The following is a 15,809-nucleotide window of genomic DNA, read 5'->3' as shown; positions in this document are numbered from 1 at the left end:
CATTTGAAACACACATTTGAAACACACATTTGAGATGAACTGTGTGAATCATAATGTTCTATACAGGAGCCTCATCCATCATGAGAGACCTCCATCACCTGTGCCCACTTGTGTGTCCATGAAGAGTGACTGGTCAGAAGACCGTGACATCGACTTCCAACGCGGACATGTCACAGATGGATCATTGACTGGAGGGGCGAAAAGGTAAATGATCTCATCTTACAGCATGATGTAATGAAGGAGTGAATTTAGAGCAGTGGTTCCCAAACTTTTTACAGTCCCGTACCCCTTCAGACATTTAATCTCCAGCTGCGTACCCCCCCCTCCCGTTGGGAAAAAAAAAGTTTTCCTTTTCACCTTTTACTTTAATTCCGTTTTAATCCGTTTCGGCTCATTTTGTTCACCCAGAGGTAGATTGATGGCTTAAAATGAGTGAATAATATGTGCCACAAGTGACCCAAACCTTCTAAGGTGGTTGTTGTTTGCCAGCCATCAACAGAACAGAAGACTAAAAAAACATTATTTGCAGGCGATTGGGAAGATGAGCGAATTCATTTGACAGGCTACGGAGGTCTGTGTTGAATAGGGGGGCGTGGCCGGAGCGGAGTTCAGCACAGACGTGACATTTTCTCAGTGGTTTTGTTTTCTAATTAATGCTTGTTCATCGTCGCGATCGTTGTTGTGTTTATAAGAAAGAAATACAGCCTTGCAGGACCAAATACAGGGGAATTTGGGCGATTTTGATGCACAAAATGATGTTTCCGTCTGAAAGTTGCAATCCTGTTTCAAACGGTACATTCTGCGAATTCTGTCCGTTTTCTGTTATCGCGGAAATTTTCTCCCCGCGTACCCCCTGAACCACTTCGCGTACCCCTGGGGGTACGCGTACCCCAGTTTGGGAACCGATGATTTAGAGGATCAAGAGAAAAGAGGTCATAGCCAGACTAACACAACAGACCAGCTCAATGTTGTCAAATGGAATTCCCTCCTAAAAAAGGAAATTCTTTTACATTGATTGCTTTTCCTTCTTTTCACTTTCATGAATAAGTGAAATAAGCTTTAAGGTAATAGCCTGGTGTGTGCTCATGGATTCTTTTGTTTTTCCAGTGAAAGTAGAAGACAATTAATTTACATTTACATTTAGTCATTTAGCAGACGCTTTTGTCCAAAGCGACGTACAAGGGAGAGAATATTCAAGCTACGAGCAATAGAACCTGGTGTTACAATAAATAAATACTACTTTACATAAGAAATATAACAAAATGAAATAAAAAAGAAAGAAAGAAGTGCAGAAATGTAACTGCTGTAATTACAAGTTACGCACTAGTCGAAGTGCCAGTTAGGACGGGAAGTGCTCTCTGAAGAGTTGGGTCTTCAAAAGCTTCTTAAAGGTAGAGAGGGACGCCCCTGCTCTGGTAGTGCTGGGTAGTTCATTCCACCAACGTGGAACTACAAATGAGAATAGTCTGGACTGCCGTACTTGCACAGACGGCAGTGCCAAACGACGCTCACTAGAAGAGCGCAGCATCCTGGGTGTAACATTTGCCCTTACAAGAGCATTTAGGTAGGTGGGAGCAGAACCATCAAGCACTCTGTAGGCAAGCAATTAATATTTAGTTGATGTGATATATTTAGATAACAGTCCCAAACGCACATCACAGTTATTCATTTAGGAGACACTTTTATTCAAAGAAGACTCCATTACCACCTACGTTCTGGAGGGCTCTCTTTACAGTCCGCACTGCTGCTTTAGCTGCTCCATTTCTATGAGGTGAGTCTGCAGGATGGATCTTCCAGGACCATTTTGTGCCATTCTTGGCCACCTTTTCCTCCACTCCTGACCTTTCCAGATTCTCCAGGAACCGATAGAGGTCTTCAAGGGCAGGTTTGGCCCCGACAAAGTTGGTGCCTGGGTCAGACCATACCTTGCTGGGGTGTCCCCTCAGTGATGTAAATCGTTGATAAGCAAGCAGAAATCCTTCTGCGGACATGTCACTGACAATGTCAGCATAAATGGCTCTGGATGCCATGCAACTGAACACGATACCCCACACCTTCAGCCTCACTCTCTTCTTCACCTCATCTTTCACTTCATATAACCCCTCTTCTTTTGAGGGTGATGCCTCCCACTTTGATTTCTTTGGGGTCTGGTCTTTAAGGCCTAGCCAGCTATCAGCAGCCCGTCTTACCCAAGCAACGACATTCACCAGCCTGGACAAGCAGCTAAATCTCTTGACCTCCAAAAGATTTTTGAAGGCTGAGTTTGAAAGTGCTACTCTCAGCACAACTTCACCCTGTCTCATTTCTGGATCAGTTTCCGATGCATCAGGGCAGACAATCAGGTGGGTTGGGTCAGTATCATTTTTTTCAACAGAGTCTTCAGCTTTGGTGTGGTCCTGGGTGGTGACCCCTCGGCATCTCTTCACTTGACCTCTTGTCATTACTGCTGAAAAGGCCTTCCTCTGCAGCTTAATGATGCTGTCCCTGGCGTCAGTTACCACTTCCTCAGCTGACTGACTTGGCAGGACAAATGTTTTGTGCGTCTCAGAGGGCGTCCTCTTTGTGGTGTCTGCTACTCCCCTTTCCTGCCTCCTACTTTGCGTAGACTGGACCCATGGCTTCAGAGAAAATCCACCTGCTTGCAGAATTTCCTCAATCTCCTTGGTCACTTCGCTCAGTCTGTTTGCATTATTGTGGGATGTTAGGACATCATCCATGTAGTTGTCTTCCTCCAGTACCCTTCGCGCCTCCTTGCACTCAAGGACGTCACGGTGAGTTGCAGGTGTATGCCTAGCTTCACCAATGGTGTCTTGCATGTGAACTGTCTTGGTCATGAAGGGGACCTCAGCAGGGATCTCCTCATATTTGATGGCAGCTGTTCTCATAGAACGAGCAAAATGTGTCTTTGACTCATGTGCCGTCATGTTTACTTGCTCAAACAGATCAGGGTGCGCTCCGCCCACTGTCTTTGCAAGAGGGCTCTCCCACAAGACGAGATCTCCAACAACTTTCACCCTTTGTGGGGCAAGTCTCCCTTCTCAGTGACTTATGAGCAACTCAATCTGCTCAGGTCTCCTCAGCTCCTCAGGTTCAACTTCTGGGAAGAATCTCGTCAGCTCTTCAGGCTTGACAGCTCGGTGAACTTTGGCGATCTCCTTCAGCCCATAACAGATTAGTTCATGGGCCCTCTCAGTTCCCTTGGAGGTTTTGATTCGAACTCTGAGGAGGTATCTTCTTGTGGCTACTTTGGTAGCCATTCCACCCACTCCATGCACAATTAGTGTGATCTTCTCACTCCTAAGATTCAATCTTTTGGCTGCTTTATGAGTAATGTAGTTGGTGTCTGAAGCCAGATCCACCAGGGCTCAGATTTTTTGACCTGCATTAGCGGTCACTTCCATTAACATCATAATGACAGGAAGTTCTCTCAATCCACTTTCTTTGAGGAGGCTCACCTGGTTCTTAGCTGGACAGCTGACGTTCGACGAATTATTGGTGAAGGCCTTCCTGCACCTCTCAGCTAACTCGGGGGTAAGTTCACCCAAGAATCTCTTCTGTTCCTCAGTTAAGTTATTTTTGTCTCTGTCATCTGTTTGAGGTTTCTCAAGTTCACGCCTCTTGCTGTTCCCTCTTGGACAGAGAAAGAAGTGGTGATCTGAGGAGCCTCTCTTTTTGCAGTCTACATTCCTGCACAGGTAAGTGTTTCTACAGCCATCATCATACTCATGACACCCTAAGCACTCCCTGCATGCACCAATCTTTTCCACAGCAGCTTCCTTTTCTGACAACTTCAGAGCCCTGAACTTTTTGCAGAAGAAAATCCTGTTCTTATGTTTGTCATCTCCACAGATAATGCATCCCTCCTCAGCATCCTCTTTCTTTGTGGCTTGAGTTGAGGCATATTTCTTGTTAAATGTCCTTTCTGCTTTGTCTGAACTCTCTGGCTTGTCTGTGATTTGTAGGTGCTCTAGCCTCTCGAAGATCTCCTCTTGCTTCTTCAGAAAAGCTAATAGCATGTCAAAGTGCTTATCTTCAGTGACATCATTGCTAGGATCCACCATGAACATCAGCCAGTCCTTCTTCAAACCCTCAGGAAGCTTGCTCTCTAAGGACCTCACCACCAGTGGGTTTTTGATGGTGCCGGTACTTCCTAGGTCTGTGAGGTCAGCGAGAGCTTTTCCAATGGTCTGAATAAGGTCTACTACTTTTCTCGGCAGATTTCCTCTGACTGGCTGAATCTTCTCGAGCTCATCAACAATTTCTAGAGCAATGGCACATTTTTTACCATACCTATTTGCCAGCACTCTGAAGACATCATCAGCTGTGCTGTAAGTCGACAAGCGGAGATCTTTCACAATCTTTTCTTCCACACTATCAAGAAGCTGAATCTTTTTTACCTCTGGCGAACCGGTTGGCTCTCCCTGCTTCTGAAGGCTTTCCCAGTCTGTCTTCCAGCGGTGGAAGTCTCTTTTGCAGCCGCTAAACGTGGGCAGTTTGGTTGGTTTAATTTTCACTACTGGTATTGTCGGTCCAGTGTGTTCTTGTTTCACAAATCCTTCACACTTGCTGCTTTCCACAGGTAGTCCATATGTATGCCTACAGGCTTTTCTGCTTCTTCAAAAGCAACCTCTAGTAACAATCTGCTTTACGTCATTGAACTTTTGCTCACATTCACTGCCGTATTTACTTAGGTCTGCATCTTGCTCCAGACTTAGCACATCATCTTTACCATCTTCTTTGGCTGCTAGCTCTGCTTCTAACCCAGTCCTGTAGTCATCGTTGGCCTCAATAACTTTCCTTGAATCGGCAGAGAGCTTTGCAAATTCTTGTCTGAGTTCTAACTCAGTTAAATAGCCTGCTTTCCGACTGAGATAGTTAGCTTGCTTGGTGAAGGAGGTCTTTGCAACCATCCTGTATTTCTTAAGCTGATCCAGTGTTTTGCCGAGAGCTTCGGCTGCCATCTTGAATGTGATGAATTCTCAGTTAATTCTTCTGAGTTAACTGATTGGGTTCCCAATGCCTCTTGAATAGCCTTGCTGTCTAGCAACTCTCCTCTGCTCTTTGGTTATCAATCAGCGTTGGTTTTCAACTGTCAAGTTATCAGGGGATTCTTAGCTTCTGCCCAAACTTGAAAAAGGCCTTGGCCATCAACAGGGTTAAAATGTAAACGACTCAGACGGTTTCTTCATTTTTCTTCATTTGAGTTCAAATACTTCTTTATAGTGCAAACACGTCTTTTCAGCTTGAAAACCTTTACAAGAAACAAACATTAAATACAGCACTCACAAACTGCCCTCCATCAAATACACAAACAACAACAGTGCATGTAAACTAACACAAAACTCAAACACTAAAGCACACTTTTGCAATAGATTACCATTAAACAGATCACCAGATAACATCAAAACATTGTCTTACCAGTAGCATCCCTGGTAGTGGCCAGCAAGTTAAGTCCCCCATCAGCAGTGACCATGGGTACGTTCGTCGTAGGATTGAAGCTAAGTTAATCAATTGGCCTTTTAGCCCGTTAAGATTAGCGAGCTGATTGAGAACAGCAAATATCGGTTCGTTAACGGCTGATCCGCATCCAAATCATGTGGTTAATTTCAACCAGGCTAAACTTACCGGGGCATTTGCGCGTGCACGTCCTACTTCAAAAGGCAGGAAAGGTCGATCACCAAAACAATGATTTTCTAGCGGTATAATGGTTCTAAACTCAAAGAAAAGGGCTCTTTTTTTCTCCGCTGGCCAGCAGGAGATGAACATGAACGCTTATGAAGGATACAAGACCATAACATGGCAAAATTCAACACCGCCACCGCTGTGAGAGCAAGATGTGTTGGGATGTTTATAGGGTGATATCTATGTATGAATACCTGACGGCAAGTGTCAACTAGTACAGAGGTTCTCTCTACCGGTTCGAAACTACAAGGTTGCTAGTTCAAATCCCCTAACCTCCTTCCTCGATATAATTCTACATTTTCTTGTAAGTCGCTTTGAATAAAAGCGTCTGTTAAATGACTAAATGTATTAATAACAAATACAATAAATTGAAGCAGTGAAAATAAATGTTCTGTATTTCTCTTTATTCTTATCATGAGTCCACCTTAATCATTTTCTACAATAATGATATGCTATGGTGTACTAATAACGCTCATATAATTATGAGTGCTTTGTTCTCCGCATCACCGATACTACAAAAATGTACCACTCGCAAAAAAGCGCAAGACAGTCAATGTTCGACTGTGGTGTTTGCAATAAATGACTCGAGAAGGTCTTGTAAATGAATGATTCTTTGTCGGCTGAATCGGTAGCGCTCATACAAGAATAATTGATCTTGGCGATTGCAAAGAACGCTCTCCCTCCGCTAATCTTATTAACTATCTAATATCAGTCCTTGGTCAATGGGATCCCTCCTTTTTCCGGGGGTGTGGCAAGCTTATCCAGCTACACTTAAGTTAGCCTGCCCTGGAGCAGGTTAGTGCTAATCGATATGTAACTATGGTGATTTATCAAAAGTTGCTTCCACGAACCAAAAAGAGGGGCGTTTTTTATCTTAGCCTGAAAATTAGCTCGCTAAACAGCTTAGCGAGCTACGACGAATACCCCCCATGTGCTATACAAACACTCACACACACACTACCTGTGCTTAAGTGACTCTCCACTTCCTATTTCCTGTCATGAGGACCACTTCCTGTTTCAGAATAAAAGTTGTATTTTCCTCAAAACAAAAGTCCCTTCCCAGTTACAATCTGACAGCACAGACACACTGGTTCAGGAGGTAGAGGGGTCGTTCAGTCTGAAGGTTGCTAGTTTGATCCCGACTCCTCCTGACCATGTGTGTGGGTGTGTGTGTGTGTGTGATCCCGACTCCTCCTGACCATGTGTGGAGGTGTGTGTGATCCCGACTCCTCCTGACCATGTGTGGAGGTGTGTGTGATCCCGACTCCCCCTGACCATGTGTGGAGGTGTGTGTGATCCCGACTCCTCCTGACCATGTGTGTGGAAGTGTTCTTGAGCATGAAACTGAACCCCCAACCCCAGGTGCAGGTTGGTACTTTGCATGATAGGGTTAGGGTAGGTATGTTGATGGGTAGGTGTGTGTGGATGGGTAGCCTCTGCTGTGTGTGGATGGGTAGGTGTGTGTGAGTGTGTGGATGGGTAGGTGTGTGTGTGTGTGTGTGGATGGGTAGGTGTGTAGATGGGTAGGTGTGTGGATGGGTAGGTATGTTGATGGGTAGGTGTGTGGATGGGTAGGTGTGTGTGAGTGTGTGGATGGGTAGGTATGTTGATGGGTAGGTGTGTGGATGGGTAGGTGTGTGTGAGTGTGTGGATGGGTAGGTATGTTGATGGGTAGGTGTGTGTGGATGGGTAGCCTCTGCTGTGTGTGGATGGGTAGGTGTGTGTGTGGGTAGATGTGTGAGGTGTGTGGATGGGTAGGTGTATGTGTGTGAGGTGTGTGGATGGATAGGTGTGTGTGTGTGTGTGTGTGTGTGTGTGTGTGTGGATGGGTAGAGGTGTGTGTGTGTGTGTGTGTGTGTGTGTGTGTGTGTGTGGATGGGTAGAGGTGTGTGTGTGTGTGTGTGTGTGTGTGTGTGTGTGTGGATGGGTAGGTGTGTGTGTGTGTAAATGGGTAGGAATGTGAGGTGTGTGTGGATGGGTAGGTGTGTGAGTGTGTGGATGGGTAGGTGTGTGTGTGTGTGTGGATGGGTAGGTGTATGTGTGTGAGGTGTGTGTGAATGGGTACATGTGTGTGAGTGTGTGGATGGGTAGGTGTGTGTGGATGGGTAGGTGTGTGTGGTGTGTGTGTGAGTGTGTTGATGGGTAGGTGTGTGGATGGGTAGGTGTGTGAATGGGCTGGTGTGTGTGAGTGTGTTGAGGGGTAGGTGTGTGGATGGGTTGGTGTGTGTGAGTGTGTGGATGGGTAGGTGTGTGTGGATGGGTTGGTGTGTGTGAGTGTGTGGATGGGTAGGTGTGTGTGGATGGGTAGGTGTGTGTGTGTGTGGATGGGTAGGTGTGTGTGTGGATGGGTAGGTGTGTGGATGGGTAGGTGTGTGGATGGGTAGGTGTGTGTGAGTGTGTGGATGGGTAGGTGTGTGTGGATGGGTAGGTGTGTGTGAGTGTGTGGATGGGTAGGTGTGTGTGAGTGTGTGGATGGGTAGGTGTGTGTGAGTGTGTGGATGGGTAGGTGTGTGTGTGGATGGGAAGGTGTGTGTGTGTGGGTAGGTATGTGTGAGTGTGTGGATGGGTAGGTGTGTGTGGATGGGTAGGTGTGTGAGTGTGTGGATGGGTAGGTGTGTGTGAGTGTGTGGATGGGTAGGTGTGTGTGTGGATGGGTAGGTGTGTGTGGATGGGTAGGTGTGTGAGTGTGTGGATGGGTAGGTGTGTGAGTGTGTGGATGGGTAGGTGTGTGTGAGTGTGTGGATGGGTAGGTGTGTGTGGATGGGTAGGTGTGTGTGGATAGGTAGGTGTGTGTGTGGGTAGGCAGTTCATTCCACCAACGTGGAACTACAAATGAGAATGAGTACTTGCACAGACGGCAGTGCCAAACGACGCTCACTAGAAGAGCGCAGCATCCTGGGTGTAACATTAGATAGAGGATAGAGGGGCGAAGGCAAGAAGTACACAATAGAAGCCTATCAGACACCCCTTGCCTTATGCTAGGAGCAATATATAACACATGTTGTCCTCAGAACCATAATAACAGCCAGTCAAGTTGTTGAGTAGAAACTCAATGAGACAATTCTCCCAATGCCTGTGTAGATACACGCCTGTAAATGTGTTGTGTAGATACACGCCTGTAAATGTGTTGTGTAGATACAGGCCTGTTAATGTGTTGTGTAGAATGTGCCAACTCCATAGAACATTATGGATTCAAGGGTTAAATGAATCAGCACAGAGAATGTCGAAAGACTCATACAATTATATTATTAAACAAGGCACCATACACAGCAGCACTGAATTAACATGGGGCTTGTTGTGCACCTAATGTATCCCACTTTCAGGCTTTAATGCTGTTATCCACTCAATGCTTTATACACAGAGGCCAGATGCAGGAATGGGACCCAGATGCTGTCAGTGACCCGTTTACCAAGTCTCAACAGGAGGACCTGAAACACATATTCCAGGTTTGGATGCAGTACTGTTATACTGAATATGCCCAGAGTTGACAATACTGATCATAACTAAAGTGATGGGGAATTTCAGACTGCAGTGGATGTGTAGGACTGTAGCTGTTAGTTCACAGGAATAGAGACAACTTCACACAAGAGAGCATGCTGGGGGAAAGAATACAGTTCATATGCAGCAAACACAGACATACTCATCAATAATGATAATGAATACAGTTCATATGCAGCAAACACAGACGTACTCATCAATAATGATAATAAATATTGCTGCAGTGATATGAGTTTAATATGATTTAACATTTGATATTTGTATGTCTTTTGGATATAAAATGATCCTTGTGTTAATTTCACAGAGCACTTATTGTATAGTCATGGCTCACATAAGGCTCCTTATCCTTTCCCTATCAGAAGGGCTAAGCCATTTTCTCCATAGTTATTTGCTTAGATTATTTTAAATATTCTATACTATTGATGGACTTCATGCATGCACATGTACTGCCTTGTAATGCTTTTGAATCTCATTACTTCCTCCCAAGATTCACCTGACTAGAATCAGGCCTGTACATTCAGGCAGCATGTCTCTACTACAAGTCAATCTGTAGAGTAGAAGCAGCAGTTAAAGCAGACTTATCTCACAGTAAACCCAATGGCTACTGCTACAGCATGTCTCTACTCAGTGGCGGCTCCTGAAAAAATTCTCAGGGGGGGCAAATTTTTTTATAATGATTATGTACCCATGTACCCATTCAGTAGGTACATTAAGTTAGCTGATTAACTCATACAGCAATACCTTTTTGTCCACTATTGGCAGCACACAACAGTAATATGTCCCCTCTTGCTACATAGCTAGAGTAGCAAGTTACAGGTGGAAAGCTATGGAAGAAAGTTGCATCCAGGACCCTTCATAAGCAAACATGATGTGGCTCCACATTAAATTATCCCACTTTTTCATTATCCACGTGTCTCAAATGTTGTATGATGTAACATAGCTTAACAGGACACATGATATGTCCAGTAACATCATAAAGAAGGGGTAACATAAGTCAAAACCAACAATATTTATTGACTGATCTTGAAAGTATTGGCTTACAAAAGCAAAATAAGTCATTACATAAAAAATTATTCAGTGTTAGTGCAAGAAGCGAACTGTGAAACACACTGTGAAACCTATGAAAAGTGACAGTGGTATATGAAATACAGACCGCGTTAGCCACTTCACAACCGCGATTTTCTTTCGTTCCAATTCTTCGATGTAGGATTTCCCTCCCTTTGTATAAACCTGTTGAATGGATACATTTGGTCTAGGAAGTCCTAATTGTTTTGTTGTCAATTTATCTTCATTAGTACGCCGACTAAAAAGGAGTTTCTGTCACAGGGAAAATCGAGTTATTGCACTGAACAGGGCAGCCATCTTGACAGAATATGCCTCTGTCGAAGCTGTATGACGTTCGTTTAGGCTTTTACGTCCACTACTTATGACAAGACCAGGAGGGGCGAGCGCTCCCGGAAGCCATAGAGAATGCTGTCGGCTTTTTTCCGGTCTCTGGTTGGATAAAACTTGTCACATGTCCTGAACAGAAATGGACAAGGACCTTTGATTTATTCTTTAGGAACCATGTTGATGCCTGACTTTTAATGTTGTGTCACGTTAACATTAATAGCGATTGAATTACACTTGTAATCGCTAGCGGTAAATAAACGTTAATAACTTGAATGACTGATTAAGGATATATGTTACACATCACAAACACACGTAATCGATGGGTTTTGGGGGGAATGAGGTAATTGGTTAGCTTGAATTACAGTATCTTAGGCGAGCTAATTGCCCTAGCTCGCTATTCAGTGTTTGGGCTGGTTAGCTCAAGCAGTATCTTACGTGAGCTAATTTACCTAGCTATCTAGCTAGCAATTGAATTACACTCGTGTCGGTACAATCGCTAGCGGTAAATAAACGTAAATAACTTGAATGACTGATAAAGGATATATGTTACACATCACAAACACACACAATTGATCGGGTTTGGGGGAAATTAGGTAATTGGTTAGCTTAAATGACAGTATCTTAGGCGAGCTAATTGCCCTAGCTAGCTATACCGGAATTAACAGTGCTAGCTTTGTGTTTGGTCATATAGCTTCGTAAAAGTTCGGTTAACAAGTCACTTGTGTGTTTAGTTGTATGACTTTGTAAAAGTTCGGTCAACAAGTCAATTGAGCATTAAGCCACCTGACTATAATGGGTCAATTCATATCAGCATGCTAACGTTATACGTATTAGCAGCGAGGCTAGCTAGCTACTATGTGTTCCAATGGATTGTTGGTCTAAGCGTTAGCAGCAACCTAACAATAATGGAGAGCTTCAGTTAAGACCTACAATACTCTGCAACATTCGTGTACCACATGAACAACTAACCGAGTCAATGTAGACATATAAAAAGTCGTGTAGATAGCTTCATTCACATAAGCCGTATAACTTCACAAAAATAATAATAATTTAAAGAAAACCGATTGTTTGAATGTCAGGCGATCAACACAACTTCTCAACTAAAAAGTAAAGGTCCTAATCAAACGGAGTAAAGTGACGACATCCGGTTTCAATACGGATTCTTTAGGAAATACGTTTTCCCCGCTGACAAATGCATTGAGAGCTCTGTTTTGTGAAAAAAATGATTTTAACATGGGAGTCAATGGGAGAGGTCTGGGGCGATTTTCATTTTGCCCCAAATCGCCCCAGAAGGGGCGGGGCCATTTGAAGCACGACTTTAGGCTGACTGAACGACGGTTACCTGATTCGACAATGACATACAGAGGCAAATCAGACGGTCTAGTGGTAGAATCCGACAGAAAAAAAATTATTACATTTAAATGTACATGTCATTTACGCGACTTACAAGGATATTGCGTTTATACATCAGGAGGTTTTTTTTTTTTTTTTTCCTTCTCCCCTAGGCAGTGCGTCGCCCCAATCGCCCTTATGGACAAGCCGCCCCTGTCTCTACTACAAGTCAATCTGTAGAGTAGAAGCAGCAGTTAAAGCAGACTTATCTCACAGTAAACCCAATGGCTACTGCTACATCATAGTCTGGATCAATCCCAGTGAAGAGTGAACTAAGTGAAAAGCTGCATCACTTTTCTACAGATGCCTTCTAACATTGTAGCAACACTACAAAAGAGCAGTGTTGTATAATTGATCATGCTGAGTATCATTAAGTAGTATCATATTGATACTTTGCACAATAACACTTTAGTTGAAGGGTAACTAAATGAGTATTTTAAATCACTTTCATAAACATTTAAAACATGTTTAAAAAGCAACATATGTGTTTATGAAGAGCGTATGTCAGTATTCACTAGGTGACATAACATCTTCCATAACATAAACAACATATTGACACAAACAATGCTTGTGTCATGGATACACTATGTGTGATGATTAACTGTGTACTATGATAAACCCATAACATGAGTAGTTCTTGCTGTCATATTTTTCCCTAAGTCAATACAGTGTAATTTCTTCCACATTATTCTTAAACATTTTATCAGTTGATGTTTACTGATATAAGGTCTTAAAAAACACATTATTCAGTGTTTATGAATGAGTTCTAAAATGCTTATTAGGGCAGCTTTTAACTAAAGTGCTACCATTAAGGTTGAGATAAACATAAGTACAGTCTGTAAATGTTCTGGTACTATGGTTCTATGGCATAATGACCATTTAACAAGATTCATGCAATGCAAAGTCTGACCAAATATTTGTACTTTAGGTGTTAGAGGAGAAGATCATCACCTTTGTGAAGAATGAACTGAAGACATTCAAGAGGATGCTGAGTCCAGATTACCAAGAGAACTTTGAGAGTAAAGAGGATGATGAGAGTGATGTCAGAGAAGGGCTCTGAAGATGGCACTGCACTTCCTTAGGAATATGAAGCTGAAAGATCTCGCTGACAAACTGCAACAAAGTAAGAATTCTTCCTTGCATTTGTATGTATTTGCATCAATAAGCTGCATTAGCAACAAAGTAATTATTACATTTTGGTGTTAGTGGCTTACAAAACATTATTATGTTTTAATATTTTGTGAAATAGATGAGCTGGCCATAGTTTGTCAGACTGAGCTGAAAAGAAATCTCAAGAACAAGTACCAGAGTGTTTTTGAAGGAATACCCAAGCAAGGAAGCTCTGCTCTTCTAGACAAGATCTACACAGAGGTCTACATCACAGAGGGAGGAAGTGGTTCAGTAAATGAAGAGCATGAAGTCAGACAAATTGAGTCAAGATCCAGAAGACCAGCTGGACAGGAAACATCAATCAAATGCAGTGACATCTTTAAACCCTTACCTGGCCAAGACAAACCAATCAGAAGTGTTGTCACAAAAGGAGTTGCTGGCATTGGTAAAACTGTCTCAGTTCAAAAGTTCATCCTGGACTGGGCAGAGGGAAAAGAAAACCAGGATATCCACTTCATATTTCCATTACTGTTTAGGGAGCTCAACCTCATGAGAGAAAAACAGCTCTCTTTGATGGATCTCCTCCACCACTTTTTCACAGAAATAAAGCAGTCAACATTTCCCAGCCAAGGGAAGTGCAAAGTGTTGTTCATCTGTGATGGTCTGGATGAATGTCGACTCAAACTAGACTTTCAGAAAAATTATAGTTTGACTGATGTGACAGAGGTCACCTCATTGGACGTACTCCTGACAAATGTCATCAAGGGTAATCTGCTCCCCTCTGCTTTACTTTGGATTACCTCTCGACCAGCAGCAGCCAATAAAATCCCCCCTGAGTGTGTTGACCGGGTCACAGAGGTACAAGGGTTCAATGACCCAGAGAAGGAAGAGTACTTCAGGAAGAGGATCAGTGATCAGAATCTTGCCAGCGAAGTCATCTCTCACATCAAATTATCAAGGAGCCTCCACATTATGTGCCACATACCAGTGTTCTGCTGGATTGCTGCTACTGTTCTTGCGGTGATTCTTGGCTCTTCAGGAGGTGGACAGATTCCAAAGACTTTGACAGAGATGTATACCTATTTCCTTATCTTTCAAACCAAACAGAGGAGCCTAAAGTTTGAAAATGTGCATGACCTTGATCCACAGTGGAACCAGAAAGTTATCCTTGGTCTTGGAAAGTTGGCATATGAACAGTTAGAGAAGGGTAATCTGATTTTCTATGAAGAAGACCTAAAAGAGTCTGGCATTGATGTCAGAGAGGCAGCAGTATGCTCTGGCATCTGCTCCCAGATCTTTCGAGAAGAATCAGAGCTTTATCAAGGAAAGGTTTTCTGCTTTGTGCATTTAAGTGTCCAGGAGTATCTTGCAGCTTTGTATGTGTTTTTGATGATGGCAGTTAAAGGGAAAGACATAATATCCAGACACCAAGCTCCTGAAAAATCCATTCATCTTTGGAAAAGGATATTGAATGTGTCTCCTTCAATGGAGGAATCCATGATCATCTTACACAAGAGTGCCGTGGACAAAGCTTTCGAGCATGAAGATGGACGCTTTGACCTATTCCTCCGTTTCCTTCTTGGCCTCTCTCTGGAGTCTAACCAGACTCTCCTGCATGGCCTACTACAGAGAAGACGAAATAAGAAGGGCAATGAAGAAACAATCAGTTACATTAAAAGAGAAGATCAGAGAGGTTCCTTCATCAGAAAGGGTGATCAACCTCTTCCACTGTCTGAATGAACTCAATGATCACTCCTTAGTGGAAGAGGTCCAGAGCTTCCTGAGTGCTGGGACACTTTCTGGAGCTGAACTCTCCTCTACCCAGTGGTCAGCTCTAGTGTTTGTGCTGCTGACATCAGAACAGAAACTGGATGTGTTTGACTTGAAGAAGTACATCAGATCTGATGAAGGTCTCCTAAGGCTGCAGCCAGTAGTGGAGGAATCTCAAAAGGCTCAGTAAGTATGATGGCAGTGTGTATTCTCAAGATGGGAGGGGTTAATGACTCTAGCTGTGTTTCCATCTAACTTTTTAATGCACATTTTGACCGTTCGAATAATAAACCCTGACTAGAAACACTTACATTTTTTTTTTTAAATCTTCTAATGCAAATAAACATGTGATTGACTAGAGGGGGTGGATTATCTCACTTTTGGCATAGGGTATAATGTGACTAAGTTTGAATTAAATGGGCTTTTGTTGCAATTTAATCACATTTTCCCATTAAAGTTGCCCTGACAACCGTATTGATCCTACAGCTTTTCACAACTCCTCCATTGATTGAGTGTCCATTTTCAATTCTGATATGTGAAGAAACATTTTGTCTGAAATTTGAATTGGTTTAGAAGCACAACACTAATATACAGACAGCAGCAGTGTCCTTTTCATTGAGCTTATAGTCACTGGTGGCTGTTTTCCCCTTAAGGCTCATTAGCTGTGGGCTCACTGAAAGGAGCTGTACAGCACTGGCATGTATCCTTAGCAAACCATCTTCAAAGCTGAAAAATGTGGATCTCAGTGACAACAGTATTGGAGATATTGGGGTCCAAGAACTCTGTAGAGGACTGGAGAACCCAAACTGTGCACTGGAGACACTCAGGTAAGACATTTTGATTCTTCAGTATTCCCTAGTAATGAGTTTTGAGAGACATTTTGTACATTTTAATACACTTTTTCAAATTTGCATGTAAAGTTTCAGCACACATAGACTTGAAGATCCTCCCTTTCAATGATAAAA

The 15,809-nt window shown here is 43.1% G+C and overlaps 1 pseudogene; it reads left to right on the top strand.

The window, feature by feature from the left end:
- Positions 1-167: 167 nt before the first annotated feature.
- LOC105909203 lies at positions 168-15,152 on the top strand (annotated as a pseudogene).
- Positions 15,153-15,809: the final 657 nt, after the last annotated feature.

Source organism: Clupea harengus, chromosome 2 (genome assembly GCF_900700415.2).
Source record: "Clupea harengus chromosome 2, Ch_v2.0.2, whole genome shotgun sequence".
Classification (NCBI taxonomy): Eukaryota; Metazoa; Chordata; class Actinopteri; order Clupeiformes; family Clupeidae; genus Clupea; species Clupea harengus.
This window is presented reverse-complemented; position numbering and strand designations above follow the sequence as displayed.